The sequence below is a fragment of the Cupressus sempervirens genome, chromosome 8, assembly GCF_028749045.1.
Source record: "Cupressus sempervirens isolate cs-2001-9-10 chromosome 8, ASM2874904v1, whole genome shotgun sequence".
Taxonomy (NCBI): Eukaryota; Viridiplantae; Streptophyta; class Pinopsida; order Cupressales; family Cupressaceae; genus Cupressus; species Cupressus sempervirens.
Window position 1 is genome coordinate 298845219 of NC_143125.1, and position 10697 is coordinate 298855915.

The following is a 10697-nucleotide window of genomic DNA, read 5'->3' on the forward strand; positions in this document are numbered from 1 at the left end:
ATCAAAAGAAAGGATCAGACCTCTCAGACTGTCTATAATTAAAAGAGAGATCTAGAAGAACAAAGGTCAAGCTCCCATGAACTGTAAGTAGTTAAATAGAAGAAGCCAAACTGTCGATGTGTATGTGTGTGTGCAAAAGTGAGTGGAGTGTATGTCCCTACTTTAAAGAGATTGCAAATTCCTTAACAGGATCAATATCGTGATATTGCTATAAGGATTTAACTGTGTGGTTTCTAAGTCAAACTCATTGACTCATGTTTCATGAGTAGTGATTCACATGAATCCATATCTCATGAGAATAAATAGAACACTTAACATGCATTGGATCTAGGTGAAGCATTGAGACTTCTTGGGTGGTCACCCATCCTAGTTTTACTCTAGCTTTAGCACAATCTCCCTAACTACTTATCCCATCCCCCCATGCATGCCAGCAGGGTGGGCGGTTAAGTTCTGTCTGCGGCCGACCCCTTCCAATAATAGTGCCAGGTACTGGGGTTCTTAAATACATAGTTTCCTCCATGGTTAAACCCACTCTGCTTGCAACCACATTTTTAAAACCTTCACCAAGTGTTGTGCCTTATGAACTATCTCATAAGTAGGCGATATCTTCCATAACAAGTCAAATTGTGATATTGCTATCAAGATTTAACTGTGTAGTTTTTTTAGTCAAACTCATTGACTCCTATTTCATGAGTAGTGATTCACATAAATACATCTCTCATGAGGATAAATGGATCACCTAACACTCATTAGATCTAGGTGATGCTCATATAGGTGAAGCACCAAGACTTCTTGAGAGGTCACCCATCCTAGTACTACTCCATCTTGAGCACTCTTAACTATAAATTTTCATCCATGGTTAAACCCACTCTACTTGCAACTCCATTTGCAAAACCTTCACCAAGTGTTGGGCCTTATGAACCATTCATTATAAATCCCCTTAAGCTCATCAATTGATAAGTAGGAGATATTTTCCACAACAAGTCAAATAGTGATATTTCTATAAGGATTTAACAATGATATTTCTATAAGGATTTAACTATGTAGTTTTTTAGTCAAACTCATTGACTTTTGTTTCATGATTAGTGATTCACATTAATCCATCTCTCATGAGAATAAATGGAACACTTAGTACTAATTAGATCTAGGTGATTCTCACAAAGGTGAAGCACTAGGAATTCTTGGGAGGTCACACATCCCACTATTACTCTAGCTTGAACACACTTAGCTATAGAGTATCCTCCAAGGTTAAACCCACTTTGCTTGCAACCCCATTTGTAAAACCTTCACAAAGTATTCTTCCTTATGTACCAGTCATTAGAAATCCCCTTAAGCTCATCAATTGATAAGTAGGAGATATTTTCCACATAAATTCAAATTATGATATTGCTATTAGGATTTAACTGTCTAGCTTTTGAGTCAAACTCATTGACTCATGTTTCATGAGTAGTGATTCAATGAATCCATCTCTCATGATAATAAATGGAACACTTAGCACTCATTGGATCTAGGTTATGCTCACAGAGGTCACACATCCTAGTTCTACTATAGCTTGAGTGTGCCTAACTATGGAGTTTCCTCCATGGTTAAACTTGAAACTCTGACATATATAACACGTATATAATACATAACAACATATAGAAAAAGAAAGTTACAAATATAATAATGCATGACATGTTCGATTACTTTATTATCTTGTGTTAATGAAACAAGAATCATCTAAAATAAATTAGACAAAACATATAACAAAGATCACAAACTATGGGGAAACACAATATAAACACACAAAGGTTACTATGGTAGAGAAGTCCACTTTAAGAATGTCTCATCCCCCCTCCCCAATATTTATCTATAACATTAGGAAAAGGTAGGAGACTCGCAAGAGGGACAACATCTAACATAGTAGGAACCACTACTAGATCCAAGAAAGGACTCTGGTGGGAGTCATTGTGCTCTTCACTAGGAGTGAGTATTAGATGCATAGAATGAATGTTAGGAAATTCTTAATCCATTTCAATATTTTCATATTCATCATTACTAACATGTGCATTAGAATCAATGCCAAGTTTATCCTCCATATCAAGATTAATAGAATCTAAAATATGAACACATGTTTATCCATGTTCATAGTATTATTTAACTTCCTACACATGCTCAAGTATGGGTTGATCAAAGGAAGATGAATGTTGAGATGTAGAAGTAACTTGAGAAGAAAGATCATGGGCACTATCCTTAGCTTGATGATTGTTATGATACTAACAATCATGTTGGTTATGAATTTTATGAGATAAACTTTAAGAATTAGGATGAAGAATCATAGGTCCCAAAGGGAAAACAAATTTAGGTTGAGGAATAGTAGGCAAAGGAATAGATGGTATAGGTGACATAGTTGGAGGAGGATCAACCTTAGGAAAGCTAAACTCGACAATCTTTTATACCTTATATTATTGATAGGATCGATAAAGATGAGCAGTTTGTTTAGGTGGTGTTGTAGAGAGAGATGGCTAATACACATCTAATTCAACACAATCTCAAGGACTCGTGGGTTTATAAAGAGCATGATTAATGGTGACAATATCTCCTTTATGGGGAAATTCGATGCATATGAGAGGGTATAACTTGCATAGAAGAGAGCCACAAAATACCAAGCTTATCTTAAAAGTGATCAGAAGTAGGAATAACGATAAAGGTAGTATAGACAAACTTATCAGAAAGAGTCACATGAATATTGATAGAAACATGAGGATAATAAAGAAACCCATTACATGTTTGAATCCAAAAATTAGATGCATCATATGCATATTTATGCAATCCTTTATTAAAAATATATTTTTCAGTGATAACATTCATAGGGGAAGAATGATCAACCAAAATACTAGAGGAAGGGATATGAAAAGCTCTAGCAATAATGTAGAGAGGACCATTAGGTGCTTTAAACATATTGGAATGATCAAAGGTGGTTTTAGGTGTAGGTTTAGGTTTGTGCGAAGATAAAATCAAAGGTTGAGACTCAACACGATTAACTACATTATTACCTTCTTCTACCTTATCATCATTACTAATGTTAGTAATAGGAGAAGAAAGTTGATTAATGACATTAGTTGAGTGTGAAGATAAAGGATTGGTGCAGATTTGCAAATTTTGATTAGGAGGTACTACAAATGTATTTGTACTATTAACCTTAGCATCAATAAATATAGTATTGGAATCAATAAAATCTTGAATACAAATTTTCAAAACATAACACTTTTGAGTATGCTGATCTAGTTGACGATGGTATTGACAAAAGGTGTTGTGATCAAATGTCTTAGGCATTGGTTTTCTAGTGTCAATAGGATATATAGGAGGAAGTTTCATAATGTTAGCATTAATCAACTCTGCCATTACCATAGGTAAACACTTAGATAAAGGAGTATATTTACAATTAGGATGATACATAGAGGAAAAAAGTGCATGTACCTTTGGATGTAGTAGCTACTTGATCATCAAATATGTTGGTTGATGCAATTCTTAGGCTTAGAGAACTTGTTTTGATGAACAACAATGTCACTCTTATCAATAGTAGATGAGCCATTAGAGTAGTGCTCTTAAGCTAGCTCACTTGTAATTGATAATGGTGAAACACTACATAAAGATGTGAAAATGAAGTATACTTAGTAAGAAGAATCTTATCTATAATATCTTTTTTTCAAATTAGAAAAAAAAGTACTCTAAAAAATATTGTGATTAGACACACGATGAGAAATTTGAGCATGCTAGTGTTTAAATCTACCAAAAAAGTCACTAGCTTTTTCTTTAACAATCTGCTTACAATGCGTTAAATCAATCAAAGAATTTGAGGACCAATATTGTTTTGAAACTCTTGAATGAAAGCATTAGAAAGAGAAATACCATTGCAAAGCTTTGTCCCTAAAGGTATGTGTGAATAACTTAGCTATGAGCCTATAGTCGTAAGCAAAATCACTACATACTGTTTGGAAAGTCCTAATGCGTATCAGAGGATCACCCTTACCATTATAAGTGTCGAGGTGACATATCTCAACCTGATGAGGGATACTAACACCAAGGACATATCTAAGGAAAAGGGATTAGCAATGTCACATGTAGGGATGTTAGTCTTAGATTGTGTGAATTGAGCCACTTATTGTTGCAAAGTGGTAATGGTTTGAGCCAAGCTACTAATGGTAGGATTAGAAGACACAATAGTAGACATAAACATATTGAATGTACTAGGAAAGTTGTAAGAAGTGAAAGGGAAATGTAAGGATGTTAGTGGAGGATTAGAAGGCACATGAAGAGGATTGGAATATGTGAAAGGGATGAAATTGTATGAAGGTAATGAGGAAGGTATGAAAGTAGGGTGACTACTCGAGAGAAGTGAAGGGTTAGGAAGACAAACACTTAGAGGATTAGAGACTTGTCTAGAAGTTGTTATGAGAGGTAACATATATGTAGGAATACTAGGAATAGTATTAGAAATAGTAATAGAATGTTCAATGGTTGTTGAAGGAGGAGTGTATCCTAACTCTTAGAGCACATTTTGTCAAAGGCTTAGCATAAGTATTAATAAGGTGAGATATACCACATAAGATAGAGATGTCATTATCATCTTGAGTAATAAGCTTCTTAATAGGCTCAATAGCAACAAAACTGTTAGAATTTTGGTTCTCTTACACAGACCAATTTTCTAAGTTATCAAACTCATGAGGGAGCTTATCAACTTAAGAATGTTGAACACTTAAGGCTTCATCTTCATCATGAGAAAAAAGAAAAGAGTTATGCTCCATGATAGGATTGAGACCTTGAGGAGAAATATTAGTGTCATCATGAGTCCTAGGAAGAAAAGAGGAATCATGATCAAAAGAGCCCACAAGTCTACGAATTCTTCTAATGAGAATGCTAGAGGTTGGACTTAATGTAATAAAGCTCATAAAAGAGATCACACAAGAAAATTCTAATGAGATATAACTACATAATTATCGATGTAATAAAGATCATAAAAGGATCTATCCACAAAAATATAGCTAAATCTAACTCCAAAAAATGAAAAGAGGAAATGTGTCAGGTTTACTACCCAATGCAAAAGTACAATCTAACTCTAAGAAATAGGTATAGGATGTCGTTTTCACCAAAATATTTAGGGGGAAAATGGAAGCAATAAATTTAACAATGTTAATTAGATGAGATGAATTCATTAATCACTTTCACACTAAGACATTCAACACAAGAGAGAGGGGCTTACAAGGAGATAAAGGGATGCTAATGCTAAACTCAAATTACATCAAGAAAGTACGCAAACAAGTCCTCTTTCATGCAATGCAAACTTGATTAAAGACATGTAAATGTCAAAGTGCAATTGATTTAATTGATTAAATGAGAAATGTAAGATAGGTCTAGGTGATAAATGTAAGCAATCAACCCAATTAAGATATAGGTCTAGACTAAAAGATGAAATAATTGATAAAGTAATCACCTTGAAATATGTAGGGGTATATGCTTTTTCACTTCGAAAATCGCAGATCTGAAACTATAAGGGACCTTCTAACTCCAAAACAACATAAAACCCAGAAAATGTTATTTTTTATAGGGTCTTAGGAAGACGTCAACCATGTTATCATGTTTCAAACGCTTTTCCACAAAGTCACCATGATCTCATGGCACTGACCTAACTTCTTTAGAAATGGTTCAACTAATGTTTTTAAGATTTGTAGTCTCAATTCTACTAACTTGCTCTTGCACATAGATTCTTTTTGTTTTGGATGGATGAGGTCTTGCCTCGGTAAATCCCTAGATTGAGGAATCAACCTTGAAATTAAAATGTGAATGTGTAAATGAAAGCATGACAAATGTAAATTAAGATAGAGAGGGAGGATTATAGAGATAGAGAAAAATAGAGACATTGTGTGTGTGTGTGTGAGTGAGTGAGTGAGTGAGAGTGTGTGTGTGTGTGTGTGTGTGTGTGAGAGTGAGAGAGAGAGAGAGAGAGAGAGAGAGAGAGAGAGAGAGAGAGAGAGAGAGAGAGAGAGAGAGAGAGAGAGGATGAAATATATAAATATAAAAAAGAGAGAGAATATGAGAATCTGAGAATATGAGGGAGAGATTAAAAAATAACAATAGAGGTAGAAAGTGATATATAAAGAAAGGTAAAAAGTGGGCAATAAATAGGGATAGAGATGGATGGAGAGATAACATGATAGAGATAGAGAGAAATAAGGAGATGTAGAGATTTAAAGGTATATAAATGGGTTGATGGAGAGAGATGGATGAACAAAGAGAGGGAGATGTCTTTGGATATTGAAGGGGAGAGAGGAAGATAGAGATAGAGATAGAGATGAATATAGAGTGAGAGGAATGAGATAAAAATAGATAGAGAGATAGAGATTGATTGAAAGGTACAAATAGAAAGAGATCTAGGGGGTAAAAAGGGAGAGATAGAGAGGATGTAATACAAAGAGATAAATGGCGAGATAGATTGATAGAGAAATAACATGAGATATAGAGAGGGTGAGAGGGAGATATAGACATAGTTAATTGACATTCCATACCTCTTTGGCGTACCAATTGCACACCAAGGTGTGATTGCTAGCATATCCTTCCTCTCAAGATCATTTGTGTGTTGACTACTTATGTTAATTAATCTAGACCACCTTTAATAAAACCTCTTTTCTATACACTACAATAATAAAATAGAAAAAAATCTTATCATTTTCACTTTTTAATCATTATCATGTGTTTGATATTATGTAGAAAATTTGTACATCTTGTAGGGAATAGGATTAGAACTTTCATATACCAATAATTAATATCTTGTTATATGAGAAAAAAAATCTTTCAACTATTTGTATTATAGGTTGAGTTAGTTATTAATACTTAATATATTTGAATTTTAAAATAAAAAAATTCATGTTCATAAGTCCTCCTATAGAAACAATGAGTTGTGTACTTTTCAAAAAAGTAAGTGTAATTATGCTTCTTGTATATGTTTTGGCTCTTTTTCAAAGCTAGTTTACAACTTAACATAAATATGATTGATGTGGCCACATAAGTATCCAACACCCTACATATAATTTTCAAACTTCTATCTCATCCTAAAACATGCTTATATATAGTACATAGAATCATGTGTATATATTTTTGCATCAATGTTTTAGGTTGCACTCGTGATCTATCATAATGATGAAATAAAGCAAAGTAAGCAACTATATAAAAAATATTACAAAAGAGAGTAAATCAAACAAAAACATACACATTTGACAAATCAAGCTAACATATTAGTATTTTGAAATAAAAAATGTATAATTTATTAAAGTTAAAATTGTAAAAAAGTCAAAGGAAAATGAAGTGTCTAAGGTGGCTTGAATAACTCACATAGAATCTAGAACTATCAAGAGAAGTGGCTCAATAGCTAACTAATTTACCAAAAACGATAAATAAAAATTCATAAGTAAATTCCATAGGTACAAATATCTACTTTATATATTCTATTAGTTAAGAATCTATAATAAAAAGAATAGAATAATTTTATTAGTACCCATAACCCACGTTAATGGAATATTTTAGTCGGTCTTTGCCCGAACTGTTATATTCACCTCTAATAGGGGAGAGGACCTAGTACTTGAGCACGTTCCAATGGTTGTGATAGGAGTTGTTAACATCCACACTTGTTAATTTAATATCCAACATTTTTGAAAAGATTGTTCCAATAGTTAACTTTAAAGTTGTTCTTGCTAATGATGACTACCCATAATTGAATGAAAAGTGTCCCTTTTCCCAAAAACAATCAATAGTGTAATGCCACACTAGCTACACAAGTATGGGGGTTTCCAATGCACTATGATTGGTCTGACTTTTTTTGGGCGCTGTTTTGGACATTTTGGCAAAAAGCATACTGATGTGGCATCATATTTGATGATGTGGCTCTGAAACCTTACTTATAAGCAAGGGACTTGCCAAGTAAGCTATTATAAAAAAATGGGAGCGACTTGAAATTTCCACATAGCATTTTGAAAAGTGCAAAGTTCGGGTGCTCAACTTCTTGGTCCTCTCCCATAATCACTCACTCAAAAAAATTAGCATCTTTTGCACAAATAGACCAATTAGCAATCAAGAAAGTTAAAAAAGATCACTTATTAGTACATGTGTGATTCACTTACATAATGGCTCACCAAAAAAAAGCACCGTTTGCACAAATAGACCAATTATAACCAAGAAACCTAAAAAAAAATTTAAATTATCAATACACGTGTAAGACTATTTCTTATGAAGAGAAATTGAGCTTTTGACATGGGTGAACATGGAGGCTAACTGTATCGTTTCCGTACATAGGTATCAGATTCTCCATAATGTAGACTCCAAAAGTGGGGACATTGCTATAAAAGGTTAAATAGTATGTGAAAACAGGAGAAAATAGGAAGCTATACCATAAGCTTCACTATGCATTTTCACAACGTTGGCAGGTAATTAAACCTCGTGCCCAAACGGAGCCGAGACTCTTTATTTCTGCGTACGACTCTTGAGAGTGGCGTGGGAAACGTGGATTTCAAGAAAATTCAGAAGATAAAAGCACAAAATTTAATTAGTTGAGAGCATTGAAGGAGTGATTAGCATTCATGGCGTGGGAGAAGGGAACAAGTTCTGCTCGCGAGGACACTCCGCTATTACCCAATCAGTTAAAGTCGGAGCCTCTGTCCTCTTCTTCTAAATCTTTCGGCAATATATTGATCGCCATTGTCGGCGCAGGAGTTCTTGGATTGCCCTATACTTTCATGAAAACAGGATGGCTTGCAGGAATAATCATTTTAGGTATTGTTGCAGGCCTTACATATTACTGCATGATGCTGCTGGTGTGGACCAAAAGAAAGCTCGAGAAAGAGGGGTATGTGAAAATCGGCAGCTTTGGCGACGTGGGCTTCGTCGTAAGTGGACCGATTGGGAAGGGCCTTGTAGATTCCATGATTGTCCTTAGCCAGGCGGGTTTCTGCGTAAGTTATTTCATTTTTGTTGCCAATACTTTGTCTTCCCTCATATTCAGGAAAAATGAGAATGGAGATTATTTGTCTGGGTCTAAGATACTGGGTGTAGAGGCAAACAAGCTCTTCATTTGGGCTGTTTTGCCTTTTCAATTGGGTTTCAATGCGATTCGAACGCTAACCCACTTGGCCCCTTTCAGCATTTTTGCTGATGTTGTAGAGATTTTGGCAATGGTAGTTCTAATGATTGAGGATGTGGTGACCTATGTGATGAATAGGCCTTATTTGGTGGCTTTTACTAACTTTAGCGTAATCCCTTATGGAGTTGGAGTGGCTATTTATGCCTTTGAAGGGATCGGAATGGTTGTGCCACTTGAAACTGTGGCAGATAAGAAGCACAGGTTCGGTAGCATACTTGGTCTGGCTTTGATTTTTATTACATCTGTCTACGGGGCTTTTGGGCTGTTGGGTTACTGTGCATTTGGGAGTGAGACGAAGGACATCATTACGTTGAATTTTGGAAAGAATTTGCTGACCGATTTAGTTCAGGTTGCATTGTCCATTAATCTTTTCTTTTCATTACCTTTGATGATGAATCCCGTTCATGAAATTGTAGAAAGTAGGTTGAACAAAGGACAATATTCTTTTCCTTTGAGGGCTCTCTCGGTGTCTTTGACAAGTCTAGTAGCGTTTTTCGTGCCAAATTTTTCAGATTTCCTATCACTTGTGGGTAGCAGCGTCTGTTCTGCCTTGGGCTTCGTATTGCCTGCTATCTTTCACTTGCTTGCTTGTAGGAGGGATTGCTCCTTGCTTCAGATCTGCGCAGACTTCATAATCATCTTTTTCGGCGTAGTTTTTGGTGTTGCTGGAACGATTTCATCTGTCAAACAAATCTTCTTTGCAGATGTGGCATAAACCATTCAAGATGGTAACTTGTATTCTGGAGTTAGGCATTCACAACTTGGTTATGTGGGATATAGTCCAACTTCACTATCAGCAGCTGTACTAATTGTGTTGTATGTATCATCCCAACTCTTTCATTTGCAATCAATCATCTTATGGATGAGCAATAGGCAAGGAAGAAATTTGAAAAGCTTTCATGTCGTCTCTTATAGGCAAGTAACAGTCAAGGAAGATATCTGGGAAGCTTTCGGGTCTTTTCAGAAAGCAGTATCTTGATACTGATCAAGGTTTTCTTTGCAGTAATAGCGATGAAAAAATTGTGTCTATCCATGGAGCCATGGAATCAATTGTGTTTATCCCAAAATAACATAATTTTTTTTAGTGAATGCATCATATTGTGATTTATAGGCATACGGTTGTTTTCAATTCTGAATTCGGTTTATTAAAATTTGCTTTGCAAATAGTGGGAATTGGCTTGCAACTGTTCCTCCGAACATTTAGTTTGTTGGATGAAATGCAGCGCAGTTGAAAAACACTTTCTTTGGAAAATTAGTAGATTAGTCAATAACTGATGCAAGTAGAAATTGTCTGGTAATTTACATGTATCTCCATCATATTTTCATTGCCCAATTTGGTTAAACATATGGTACAAAAGAAACAATGTATTATGCATAACATTGAATTGATTTAATTGTTATATCATAACACTGAATTGGTATTTGTTGCAACTCTTACAGAACATCGAGTCATAAAAGTGTTGTTAAGGTATCCGAATATTGACGCCATTTGGAATTTCCTGGCTGCATTGGTGGGCTTGAAAGCCAA

General features: G+C 34.9%; 1 pseudogene across 1 annotated transcript; it reads left to right on the forward strand.

Moving 5' to 3' along the window:
* Positions 1-8406: 8406 nt before the first annotated feature.
* LOC149542602 (amino acid transporter AVT3B pseudogene) lies at positions 8407-10283 on the forward strand (annotated as a pseudogene). Its single transcript, XR_016355480.1, has one exon. The product of XR_016355480.1 is annotated as an amino acid transporter AVT3B pseudogene (transcript).
* Positions 10284-10697: the final 414 nt, after the last annotated feature.